Source organism: Balearica regulorum, chromosome 4 (assembly GCF_011004875.1).
Source record: "Balearica regulorum gibbericeps isolate bBalReg1 chromosome 4, bBalReg1.pri, whole genome shotgun sequence".
Lineage (NCBI taxonomy): Eukaryota > Metazoa > Chordata > Aves > Gruiformes > Gruidae > Balearica > Balearica regulorum.
Window position 1 is genome coordinate 34,283,384 of NC_046187.1, and position 12,805 is coordinate 34,296,188.

Genomic DNA, 12,805 nt, shown 5'->3' on the forward strand with positions numbered 1-12,805 from the left:
AATGCTTGAAATAAAGTTTCTGTTGACATAGCTTCCGCCCCCACCTCCATCTTTCAACTCGCTTTTGTGGGGCAGGCATTTGGAGAGGGGCACTAACCCCTGAACTGCCATAGATGGCAAATCTTGTGCTGACCTGATTAGTATCTTGGTGCTGTTCTCTAACCGAGGGATCTGTTTGGACTTCTTCCTGTTCTTCTGAAAAGCAAGGACAGCGAGTATCTTTAGTTTGTGTAGCATCTGCTGCAATTTTTTTCTCCGATAGCTCACAGAGTAAGAATTGCTAAGTAGGTCCCTATGGATTTTGTATTGATTTGTTTTGCAGTGGCGTGGCTGCTCTTAAAGGTTTATGCCTTCTGCCAGTTGCTTATTCTTCACCTCTTGGTTATGCTTATGCAGCTGTGAATTGGAGCACTGAAAAGTAAAAGATTTTGGATTTTAGGTAGATGAGTTTATAGTTGCATCATTACAGCTATGAGATGATGAAACTAGAGCCAGGGTGTAGATTGAGAAGTATTGTTTTAACAAGGTTTATAAATGGAGAAATTTTTTAATGGAACCTCACCTTTGTCGAGAGCACTGTGGAAGCTTTACTGAGAGGGCAGGTTTGTTTTTTTTTCCTTCTGTAAGAAAAGCTGGAAGGATGCAGTTTTATTTTTTATCAATATTTTCCCAGTAGTCAGGTTCTGAAGTTTTGAATTACCTATAATAAATTCTGTTTTGACAAAATGAGGTGTGTATTCTTGGCATAACAATACTGGAAGATTAGGGTTTTTATTAAACTAATGAAGAATTTGACCTATGCAGTTTAAGCAGAAAGATCATAATTTATTGATGATTCTGATGCCTTTTCTTGGTTTCATAGCATGCATAAAATGAGGAGACTGGAGATGAGCAACTGCAGCATGTTAATCAGTCATGTTCAATCTCAGGCAAGAGCTGCTAATATGTTTCATACAATTAGCCCCCTTGCACGTTTGCATTTTGTATCGTTCTCATGTACGCGTTGCTACTGAAGGCATATGAATGTGAAGGATATGTTACCTGCTGAAGAAGAGAAGGCACGTATGCAATCAAAACCTTGGCAACAGTTTTATCAGATAGGAAATGGCGTACCAGTGAGGCAAAGAGAAACCTTTCTGATGTAACCTTAAATGGATTCAGCTTGGATTTTCTTTCATTTTTTTCATCTACGTCTTTGGTAAAACACCTGCAACTGTGCTGTTTTAGATAAGGTGAATTAATGCTTTTTTACGTTTTGCTTTATAGTAGCCTGAATTAAATGTTAATTAAAGTAACTTGTAACAGTGAGGTCTTTTTCGTCTGAGGAATGATGAGTCTGCAAACCACAACCCTCAGAAGCCATAAGGAATGTCCCATCTCGCCAGCACGTTGTCTGCCATAGGCAGTGTGACTGGGGGGATCTCGGCTGGAGTTGCACAGGGCAGGTTTAGTATTGACACTACAGGGCTTAAGGGAGGCAGAAGCAATTTTAGTGATCCTTGGTGACATTGAAGAGTGTCTGGCATTCAGTATGACAGGGATATGTGCTCGAACCATAAGGCTGTAGAGGATTGTCACAGCATGATATAATATTTTTAACAGATAGGGACCTGAAATATCAAGTTCTTAAAAGAACTTGCAGTTGTTAGTGTAACTATTGACAGTACTGTGAGCACTGTAATTCAGTAGCTTGGGGAAACAACCAGTTTACTTCCTTTCCCCAGTCTTGTTTTGTGACAGTTACTTTCACCATTTTATTGTTAATTGTCGCACTTACCTTATTTCTCATGACATTGCTTTCTGGTGGCTTATTTTTTTGTATTCTTAGGCTTTGCAAGGGATACTTTAACAGCAAACAGTATTATAGCTGCTGTTCCTTCTGAGACTGAGAGCAGGATGGTGTCACCTTGTACTGCAACAAAGAGTAAACAGAATCTTTTTAGAGAGGAATACAGGATGGACTTTTTATGCTGTTCCCTGTGCTCACGTCAAGATACATGTGAACAACAGAGACTTGGGGAGAGTTTCTGGCAATTTTTTTTCCTCCCACTAAGCATTGCATTGGGCCAGTGTTATTTAAGATGGAAGGGATTAGTTGATGTTTCATTCCTTAAATCCCTGCCCTAGGATTGATAAGAGGAGGGATTTTCACTTCCCATGATTCATGTATTGAGCCAGGGGAAGAATTTAGAAGTCAGTACATCTGAACTCTCCTTTGGCAGCTAGTTGGGGGTTTTGGGGTTTGTTTTTTTTAAAAAAATACAACAAAACCTAACCAACCAACCAAAAAAAACAGCAAGCAAAACCTCAGGAATGAACTTGTCAAAATAGAGTGAATGCATATATACCAAATTGTTTGTACTTATGAGCATTGAAATATGAAAAGAGAAAGGATTTCTGGATTCCTTTTATTAAAAAAAAAAAGAAAAAAGACTCGAGGAATGCTATATTAGGAAATGCTTTTGTTAGGAATGCACATTGTTTGAAAGTTGTTAATGGAAAAAAATAATCATATTGGTGAGTAATCTGGCTTAAAGCCTCCTGGACTTGTTTGACAACATAACTAAAAGGAGACAACCTTATTTGTTCAGAATGCACACAGAAAATTTTGAGTTTTAACCATCAGAAAGTTCTTTCAAGATGCAGCTTCATTTATTTCTATCCTTTTAGACAGATATACTTTTCCTCCTCAAATACTGTGACTGGACTACTGCATGGAAGGTGGCTGAATAGAGACTGTTTGACACCACTGACTGAAGCACAAGAAACTTCTGCTGTCCACATTGTTTCAGCCTGAGCAGCCTCGTCCTTAATCCAATTGACTCAATTGTCAGTGCATTTCCACACAGTTCAGAGATTGATTCTGGACTGCAAGTAGGTACAATTGCCCAGAGGTGGCTGGCTTGAAGTTCTCAGTCCTGAACTGAGGTGCAAATCCAGGTGATGACAGATGTTGCGTGAGAGGTAACAAGCCTGATGGTGCTTGGAGTCAGTCGAGTGACGTTGCTGAAGATGCCGGATGAAATGTGCACCCTGGCTGGTGCTTTGAATCAGCCAGGAAGTGCCTGCGGGACCTAGTGCTGTACTTCATAGCAGTGTCCTCAGTAGACGGTGTATCAGCCTTTAAGACAGCTCCTTACACACCTCAGATCTCTGTTTCAATTTTCAGCCTTTGTTGATGGTTTTGAACGCAGGGTCTCGCTGCTTTTTCTCCTTGTGGCAGTGATGGGCTATCCCTAGACGTACATATGCAATACCTTTGGAATCCCTGGCCTAATGCTTTTCATAGAACTGTTTATTTCTTGGGTGCAAGATTTTCACATTATGATCAATTGAATAGCTGCAGTAATTCATTGTTCAGAATGTTTTTAAAAATACTTTTTTCATTTATTGAACATAAAGGACCTGCATGCAGCAAGTGTCGTAAGGTTTATCACAATCTTACGCTTTGCTGAAATACCTTTTAGAAAAGCTTAGGGCTATCTTTTTAGTATGAATTTTATGAATGCTAGGGAACAGATAACATAGTTAAAGAATTGTCCTCTAAATCCAGAGAAATACATCAGTACTTTTGCAACTAATGCATATGACTTGTGTTAGCATTATGTATTTAAACATTTTTCTGTAGTATGTATGCTTACAATTTAATTTTATTAGATTGCAGACAAAGTAATAAATTGTCTCTTTCCAGGAAAAATAAAAGTCTAATTCCTGAAGAGCTGTCTCTTTTAATGCCCGTTGTGATATATAGGCAGGATTCCAATGTGTTGACTACGTAATTACGGCAGTCGTCCCGTGTCCAGACTGGGCCTTGCTTTTTCCCCTCATATCTGAGGGCATCTCATTAGCTTTCTACTTTCTTTATTCTTTCTTGGATCGGCCTGACCATTTTGATAATCTGCAGCCCCAGTCTGCTGGGTGATTCCATTCCCTTCTGGCTGCCTTCTCTTACGTCATGACTCTCCCAACAGAGGCAATTAGTGACCCCTCCCTATTTTCAGCCTGCAGCCTTTCACAGACATGCACATTTTCTTTGAAATAAAGGACGAGACACAAAGAAATGGCCAACTGTGAAGCTGGTATGGTATGACTAGCTAACTTCACACCATCCAGTGGGAGCTGTAGCAGTAAGAAGTATCCTAAAAGCAAGCAGCTGAGAATTTGCGTCATTTAAACACTGAGAATATGTTGATTATATCTGTGCTTATTTGTTTGTTGATTCTGTAAAGCTTATTCCCTGGATCAGTCACCTGGAAGATGTAAAGTTTTATTTGAAGCAGTCCAGGGGTTTTGTTACCTCTTTGCATCTTGCATTTTAAAAATGTTGATGTCTTGAAATGATCCTGAGTTTAGTGAGTCCTAAAATGTCCAGCAGAGAATACTCTTCTAATGCTGTAACTTATTAGAGCCTTCTGGAATTATGTTTAATGGCATGCTACAAAGCCCTGGAGGGTATGCTTAGTTACTGCTGTCATGGCAGACTTCTAAAAATACGGTGCTCTGGAGGCTTCTGTTAGAATTAAGCAACCTCATAATTTGGTGTTCATTAGTTGAATTTCATGCTTTTTCTTTTACTAGCTGTTAATATGTAACTAGATGGATGGCAACTGTGAAGTGTAGGTTTTCCTTTCCTGCCTTCTTGATGAGCAAAAGCTAAAACTGGCATGATTTAAGACCAATTTTTTTTTTTTTTAAAAACTGGCTTTGTAGTAACCGTAAAGATTATAAAGTAGATTTGAAGGAAGAATCCTATTACATTAAAAAGGATGTATTGTTACTGTGGTCCAGTAGTGTATATTACGTATTCATTCTGATATAATGCAGGAAAAAATGCTGGTGTTTTCTGTGAAAAACTGAATTTTTTAAGGTAATGTCATCATACAGTTTACCTTTCCTTTTCGAAGAGGGTTGCATACTGGCTGCTGGTTCCATTTCTGCCATTGCAATGAAACTGTTGATGTGAAATGCAAAGCAATTGGGAATAAACGTGGGACTCTCGCTCCAGAAGCCCGGTCAAATCTAGCACAGATTTGGCCCTGCATGTCTCCCCATGCCCCAGAATAGGCATGGCAGGTGTGAGTGACAGTTCCAATATCAGCCGAAACTAGCACCCTGAGAAAGTTTAAGGGTTTAGATATGCTGTGCTGTCTGGCAAACCTCTAAGTTTGCCTCTGCTGTAAGGCCAGGAGCTTCCAGCCTGGGGATAAAGTGGAGACAATGCTACTATCAAAGCTGGATTTGATGGAAACAGTGAGTTGTAATCTTATCTAATTCGAACTTTGACTTTCACCTTAAAATCTTGTCATTCAATTAATATAGCATATTTTATTTCAGAAAATCAGCATGCATGCAGAAATAAAAATACTAGCATGCAATTATATGTCTCACATCATAGCATTTTCCTCTTCTGAAAGGAATTAAATAAAAAAAAAATGAAAAAAAGAGTATAAAACCAAAATGTGTGAAGATAGTTTGAAGCAGGGAGGCTTTAGAAGAAAGATCTTTTTCGTCATAGTCGAACAGCTCATTATTGTTGAACACGTGGTAGTTCCATCAAAGACTATTCTTTGTATCAGGAATTCGAGATGGCTTGGTTATCTGTCTGAGCATTACTTAAAAACAATGAACTTGGCATAAAGAGTGAATATGTAAGAGTGCTGTCAGAACTCTGAAATTTGATAGATGTGTGTTACTGAGGCTTTTTATTTTACTGATAATATCTCAGTGTAGAACTTGGGCTTTTTTTGAAGTCTGTGGAATAAAGTTTTGATTTGTTTTTTGTAGTCTTTAGGCAGGACTTGAGCTCAGGGAGTATCTGATGAATATTTGTTTTAACTTGGGACTCTCTGTGCTTAGTCCCTGAAGGCATTGTCAATGTACAGCCCGGCTGGTTAGGATAGCAATCTTTAAAAGCCTTTTAGAGAAAAATTAGAACTTTTCTTCTTGCTCTCTCTTTCTTCCAAGGGAAAATATTTTTCAATATTCTTTGTGCCTTGAACAGATCTGTTAATGGTCACCTTGGACTTTGTAGGTTTAGTAAATACACTAATGTGAAGCAACAAGCATCTTTTGTATCCAGATATTAATTTTTTCTATAGTTCTGTCAGTCATGCGAATACCTTTTTGCTCTCTCAGCTTTCCCTATTAGATTGCTTGCATTTGTGAACCAAGGTTGAAGAATGAGGCATTTCAGGGTGGAGTTTTTTGTTTTGGTTTGGTTTTTTGGTTGATTAGGCCTACTTGGTATTTGTATCTGAGTAGACAGCCATCTGTCCCTCAGATCGTGCCAATTATGCCAACTCTGAAAGCAGCCAGAGAAATTCAGTTCTTTCTTTCAGCCTGTACAACTGTTTCTTTCACCTTTTGTCTATTAAGGAGATTGGCCTGGAGTGTTATTTTCTGTTGCCTAACTAGTACTTACCGAATGGTATTGCAAATGAATGAAGCAAAACCAAAAGCGCATGGCAAGACATGTCTTAAGTAAACTTTAACTTAACTCTTATGGCAAATCTAAAAAGATGGAAAATAATTGAATTAAAAGCTACTTTTAATGTAGAGGGGTTTACTATATAGTAATAATCTTAAAATAACTGCAGCTAGCAATGTAAGGTTTGTACATGGATAGGTGAAGGTTCCAATGGAGGGGGAATTCCTCATTTGTTTCTTCTGGATACCCTGCCCATTTTGTTTTCTTTATCCAAATGCAATTTCAGGAAGAAGGACTCATTTCATACTCAATATGACCTGAGAATAGAGCCAAGCCTAATTTATTATGTGATGTTTTAGTCTCACTCTCATGTGTTAGCATGATAAATAAATTGGGATTATAGGCCTAAATGTAATCTTGAAACACAACATGCATTGTGTTTGTGGGAGGGGCAAGTATATCAGTAGTACCCACATGAATACTCTAGGAAAACATATAAATACTGCTTATGAGTGCAGAGATCTAACTTCAGAATTTTTTTTTTTTTTTTTGAGAATCTTTATAGTGCTTTGTCGGACAATTGTATGCGAAGTCAGATATTTGCTTAGTTAGTCCCCTGAAAAAAACTTCACTTACTTAGCTTGAGCGTTTGATACTTTTTTTTTTTTTTAATCACTGACATCAGTTACAATCCAAAACTAAAAATACCCACTCGTTACCTCTTCAATACTTTAAAAAGATAGAACTTACACACTGGCAGAATTAATAGCATGATATTTTGGAACAAGTATTATTCACTTAAAAGAATCAGTGTACCAGCCCTTCATTTTGAATAGCAAATATAACTTGGTTTGGGTCTCCTTTTTCTCTGGAAATTATATTTATTCCCTACCTTCTCCCAAGTTTTTGAACTGACTCTTTAAAAAATTGCATTAAAAATGATGTAATCTTTTTATGGTAAAACTTGTAGCATGCATAAAGAGAAGAGACTTCTTGTATTGAGCATTTCTCCAGTATACCTATAATGTAGTATTTAAGGAAAAAAAATATTCTTGTGAGTACAGAAATATGGTGGGCCTTAACTGTCTCTTCTCTTCTCCTATCCATTTTATGGTGTTCTCTTGCTGAAAAAATCTTGTCTATTCTTCAATTTCAGAGTTAAAATTTCTTATTCTATATTGCTTTACTCTTGTTCTTACCTGTATTTACTGAACCATTGCAGTCTCCCAGTTACTTCTCTTATGCTCTTCCTAATTCCTAGCAAACACGATTCCCTACTTCATATCGCTGAAGTGACTTGTAATGACTTGGGGTAAGATGGTGCATGCTTCTTCTCCCTTCTTTTCACAAATGTTAAAAGAAAAAAGTCTTATAGTTGTATTTATATACCAAGTGTGTGTTTGCTGTCTGTGCTTCACCAAGAGTACATCACATCCTTGACTAAAGCCCCAGTGAACCTGGGACCTGCTCCTACTGTAGTTCCGTTCGCTGAATGGGTTATATGCCAAAACCAGCATTTCATGAGTGGCATCCTGAGAGCAGAGCAGAAGTGACAGTACTGCAGTTCACAGTAGTACCCTCTGCTTGGCTGTGAGCATAATTAGCTAACTTAAAAGTTTACTTCAGTGTATTTGGAGGCCTTGGCAAGTATGTATTTGTGACTATATGTAAAAGAAGTAGTTGTATGCTTACTTTGTGTAGTACTTTACAAAGCAATTCTGCACATTGATGTGGGTTGGTTTGGGGTTTGTTTTTTTTTCCTCTTTTAAGTTTTATTGCTTTAGTGAACAGTGATTGCTGAGCAGTTTCTTTTAGTATGTTCTATGCCTTTCTTTTAACACAACAGATCTGTTTTCAATATTTTCAGATTGTTCTTTGGCTGTTAATCTTTGTATTTTTACTCTCTCTATATTATTAGTCTGCTTTCTGGCTTCAAATTTTTTTATCTTTCTTTAAAATCTATAGGAATGCTTTGAAGTACTTTCTGTCCATGCCTTCTGTCAATTCCATTTAAGTTTTTCAGTGGTGGGTTAAGTTTAACATAGGAAAGAAATACACCCATCTACTGCAAATGTCGCCCTAAAACTCTTGAACTGTTTTTGTTTAAGCTAAAAGCAAACAAGCCCTTGCCTCTGGCCTGAAACAAAGCATAGTGAGCTTCAAACCCAAAGTAAATAACTCTGCAAAGTTACAAACAATTTAAAAAAAAAGTATGTCTTATTCTTCTGTAGTGCCACAGCGAGGGTGCTCACAAAACCAATAGTTTTTAATACCATTTTTGGTTGAGTGTTTTGGCTGAAAGGAAACGGAGTGTATGATTGTTCTCTTTAAGACCATAATGACAGTGGGATAACAGCTGTGAATGCTCTTGGTGGTTAGCATATGAGACCTCGGTTTGATTCTTGTCCAGTGTACATACTAGGATCTGTGTTTGCATAGCATGTTTGTAGGTATTTTAATGTGCTAGGGAGACAAGCTACGTGTTTGGTGGGATATTGTTGGTTAGAGTGGTTAAGAATGAGGAACCAGAAGGAGTATGACCAACAAAAACTTTTGCTGGAGAATAAAAATCCAGTCGTGTAGAGCTAGGACAGTATCAGGCAGGTTTTGAGAAGGAAGAGAACTGAAACCTGCTACTGTTACGTGCCAAGGTTGAACGTTCCTGTTCCGTATGTACATCACCGACTTGCCAAAGTGGAACCCTAGTAATAATGCATGCATAGTATATTATAAATTACCTGTGTACATCTAATCTCTATCCTTTGGTACAAAACAGACCGCAAGGCCTGTGATGGAACTGATGGTTATCATCAGTGTGTAGCACTTAGCAAATGCAAACTGCTGCACAAATGTATAGCTAAACGTTGTGAGAGACCGTTGCAAAGTAAGAAAGAACGTCCCTTTGGGGGACTTTGGATTGAATTAGTGTCAAAGCTAGGCCAGTGGTCAGTTAATATACCGCAGTAGCCTGTAAAATTAAAGGAACTGTATCCCAACTCTCCTGTTTTATAGATGCTAGTTACTTACTTCATTAATTTGTCTTCTTGCAGGCTCCCACCATGTTTTGCAAACACTGAAAATGCTCTTGTGGAGCATTTTAATTATTTAGTCTCCCCTCCTTTGAGCAGCTCTCCCTTAGATGATATTTTTCCAGCTTTCTTGCATCTTGCTTAATCATGTGCTGATTTGGAGCAGCAAAAGAGACTGGAATCATAGAATCATAGAACGGTTTGGGTTGGAAGGGACCTCAAAGATCATCCAGTTCCAACACCCCTGCTTCAGGCAGGGACACCCTCCATGAGACCATGTTGCCCAAAGCCCCATCCAACCTGGCCCTGAACACTTCCAGGGATGGGGCAGCCACAACCTCTCTGGGCAACCTGTTCCAGTGCCTCACCACTCTCACAGTAAAGAATTTCTTTCTAACATCTAATCTAAATCGACCCTCCTTCAGCTTGAACCCATTACCCCTTGTCCTGTCACTACACTCCCTGATAAACAGTCCCTCACCAGCTTTCCTGCAGGCCCCTTCAGGTACTGGTAAGCTGCAATTAGATCTCCCCGGAGCCTTCTTTTCTCCAGGCTGAACCCCTCAACTCTCTCAGCCTGTCCTCATAGGAGAGGTGCTCCATCCCTCTGATCAGCTTTGTGGCCCTCCTCTGGACTCACTCCAACAGCTCCATGTCTCTCCTGTACTGGGGCCCCCAGAGCTGGACGCAGTACTCCAGGTGGGGTCTCACAAGAGCAGAGTAGAGGGGCAGGATCACCTCCCTCGACCTGCTGGTCACACCTCTTTTGATTCAGCCCAGGACACGGTTGGCTTTCTGGGCTGCAAGCGCACACTGCCGGCTCATGTTGAGCTTCTCATCCACCAACACCCCAAAGTCCTTCTCCTCGGGGCTGCTTTCAATGCATTCCCTGCCCAGCCTATAGTCATGCTTGGGATTGCGCACGAAAGACATGAAACTTTCTAGTACAGTAGAATATCTCTTTCTGTACTTGTTTCCCACACCTGGTCAGTTACAGTTGTGGCAGAAGGCTGTTCATGTGTCACATCAGACATCTCTCTTAAGAAACATAGAGTGCAGACAGTAAGTAGCTTTTTCTCGAGATCAATCTCACTGCTATTGGCAGGAGTCAGATTTTTCTCAGGGTGGTTAATGTTCCTTGAGAAATTATTTGCCAGTTCCCTTGAAAAATGTCCCAAGATTGCTCCAAGGATTGAAATCTTCCATCTGCTACTGTACTCCTTTGCAATCAGGCTTTTCTACAGCTGGTGAGTGGGAAAGCAAGTCCCTGTATTTGGCCAGATGTGATCCTCTACTGTCATGCATATGCAACAATTGCAAATACTGCTATTTTTTCTTTTAATGCCTTATAACCTATCATCTGCCATTTACTCTTACCTCTCAATTAAGTATTGTATCATCTATATTTATTCTTCCTCTGACTCCTTTATCCTTGCTGACTGTCTTTCCTTCTTTCATGTACAGTTATTTTCAGCAGTGTTCCCTCCTCTTTATCCAAGCCTTCCTGCTTCTCCCATCATCATAGATTCCTTGTACAGACCCTGGCCATCTGTCCCTCACCTTTTGCATCCTTGTCCTAAGTTTGTCTTTTTTCAATATCTCATCTCCTTCTGCTATTTCTTTTCATATCCTCATCTTTTATTTGTTGTCATGGGAATACCCATTGTGACTTCTAAATCATACACAAAGAGCTGTGGTTTCATTTTGTAAATTCTCGATTTTGAAGACAGAATTAAAAAAAAAAACCAAACCAAACCAAAACCAAGAAATTAAAATCTGTGAGAAAGCAAAATCTTGAATAAAATTGTATAAAAATCATCATTGCTTTTAGACAGAGGAAGATGTTCTAATCTTTTAACCTCGTGGTATGGCAATCTTGCGTGTTACGTAGGTCAGAATCTAAGAAATGTCTGTAGTTCTCAGTGCTTGTCATTATTGTTGCTTTCATGATTAAATGCTGTGGAATATAGAGGACCAAGAAAATAATAAGATGCCATACTGGGGAAATAAGCTTCCTAGCTGGAAACCAGCTTTTATAATTTTATTGCAATTCCCTGAGAGCTCCTTCTGTGCTTCCATTTTAGAGAATGCAGAAACATTCTTAAATAACTTCATGAATATGAAAAGAGAAAGCGACACCTTTTTGGCCTCTCTTGCAGAAAGCATGGGCTTATTCTTTGCACTTGTGATATATGGGCCTAGTTATCCAGGCTTCTCTGCTTCCTCTGTGAGTTTCATTCTGGAGGAGTTCTTCGTTCAGAGATACCGAGCAATGTGTGCTCTGGCGCTTGTCTTCCCTGGGCTTCATGAACTGCAAACTGCACCTAAGTACTTGTCCTCTTCTGAACTGTATACTTCTGTTTATGGCATAATGTAGGGACTAATACACTTAATTTTTTAAGAATTTTGTGGAAAGCCTAGAAAGAGTACTGTTTAACTACCCACCAAAATTAAGATGTTGGTGTACTTCAAGCCACATACTTGAAACCTACACTGCCTCTGTGGTTGCTTGCACTGAGAGCATGGAGTAAACATGGTAATTTCTATATAAATGAAAGGAAAACTAACATTCTTTCTGAAAGGAGACCTTCTTGTCTGTATGTATGCTCACACATGCACGAACACATACTTATCCAGAGAGTAATTAATTTTTAAAAATTGAGCTATAAAAGCAAGCCCTAAACCCAGTGAGCTGCAGTTGGGCTGGGTCCTAATTTATATGGACCACCAGTACAGAGTTTCTTTTTACTGTTATGGCTGATCTCTAAGACTTGGCAGTAAGCTCTGCCCGATATGTATCATGCATTTGCATTTAATATGTATTTCTGAAAATACAGACTGAACACAGGTTTAAATAGAGATTGAGAAGTGATTATAGCTCCAAAACAGTTCTCTGTGTTTGAACGTGATTTAGGTGTTTCAGCTGCACAAGAATATAAATGATATGATTAAATTATTAAGGCTAGGGATTGCAAGAAATGTCTTGGAATGCTTTCCCACTCAGTGGGATCCTCAGTGAGAAAGGGAACGTAGAAGTCAAGGTTTCATGTGAGGGTTTTTGGGGGAAGACAGAATGAAACCTGGGTTTTCACAACCACCTGCATCATCTTCATGATTAGCCTGACATACTAGTTTTCTACCTGACTGGTGCTCAGAACATCGTAAAGCTAAACCAAAGAGTGAGTACTTACAAAGCATACTGTTGTTTCTTCCTTTTTTTTTTTTTTTTTAAAGTGCTGGTTTCAAATGGAGTAACTAGTTTCCAAACTATATTTTATTAGATTTTTCTTTCTTTTTTTTTTTTTTTTTTTTCATTCTCATTCATGTCATTTACTATTTCAAGGTGGTT

At 38.8% G+C, this 12,805-nt stretch overlaps 1 protein-coding gene across 1 annotated transcript in view; it reads left to right on the plus strand.

The window, feature by feature from the left end:
• Window positions 1-12,805, plus strand: part of MND1 (meiotic nuclear divisions 1) — a 43,549-nt gene that overhangs the window by 9,161 nt on the left and 21,583 nt on the right. The gene's annotated exons all lie outside the window — the stretch shown is intronic.